Source organism: Penaeus monodon, chromosome 29, assembly GCF_015228065.2.
Source record: "Penaeus monodon isolate SGIC_2016 chromosome 29, NSTDA_Pmon_1, whole genome shotgun sequence".
Lineage (NCBI taxonomy): Eukaryota > Metazoa > Arthropoda > Malacostraca > Decapoda > Penaeidae > Penaeus > Penaeus monodon.
Window position 1 is genome coordinate 8355495 of NC_051414.1, and position 782 is coordinate 8356276.

The following is a 782-nucleotide window of genomic DNA, read 5'->3' on the forward strand; positions in this document are numbered from 1 at the left end:
AAATTGTTGTTGCTATTATTTTATTCTTTGCTCATTAACACCGACTCGTGCTAGTTGATGTCGCCACCACTGTCATTGCTGCTATCATTTATCACTGTCCATACCGTCATTATTAGCATAACCCCCTTCCGCCCCCGCAAGTATCTTATTCCTTCTGAAGCACACCACGGGACTCTGTAGCATTGGCCCTTTCCGTGAGAGTCCTCTGCGCTTCTTACCGGGTTACACTTTCGTTGCGAAATATCCAGTCCGGATTTCTTGGGTTTTCTTGCACTTTGTTAAGTACTTACCTTGGAGGACGTCCAGTTTCCGCTGTCCGTTCGAGGCGTTGATATCTCCAGCAGGAGCTCTAGGGGATCCTTACGGCCACGCCCAAGAGTGGTAATTACGGCGGCACCGCAAGCTGTCGGTTGATAGTTTGGACGGATTATGGTATGGTCGTTAGTCTTGTTTTGATGTACAGAATATAGTTCTTATTTTCTTGTTTTGTTATACAGATTACTATATATAGTTTAGGTGTTATTGTTTTATTTTGCTGTATTTGATATGGTTGTTTGTGTCGCGTTTTCTTGTACTGATTAAAGTATAGTTGTTACTTCCTTGTCATACTATACATATTATATAGTGTGGCCGTTAATTTTTTTTCTCGTGCGTGCGTACGTGAAACGTACTCACACGTCTTTCAAAAAGAATCAACAGCTTGAAGCTTTAAAACATTGCTTAGCATATGGTCTGTGTGGGTAGCGAGTGTGCACGTCGCTCAACACAGATTGAACCTGTCC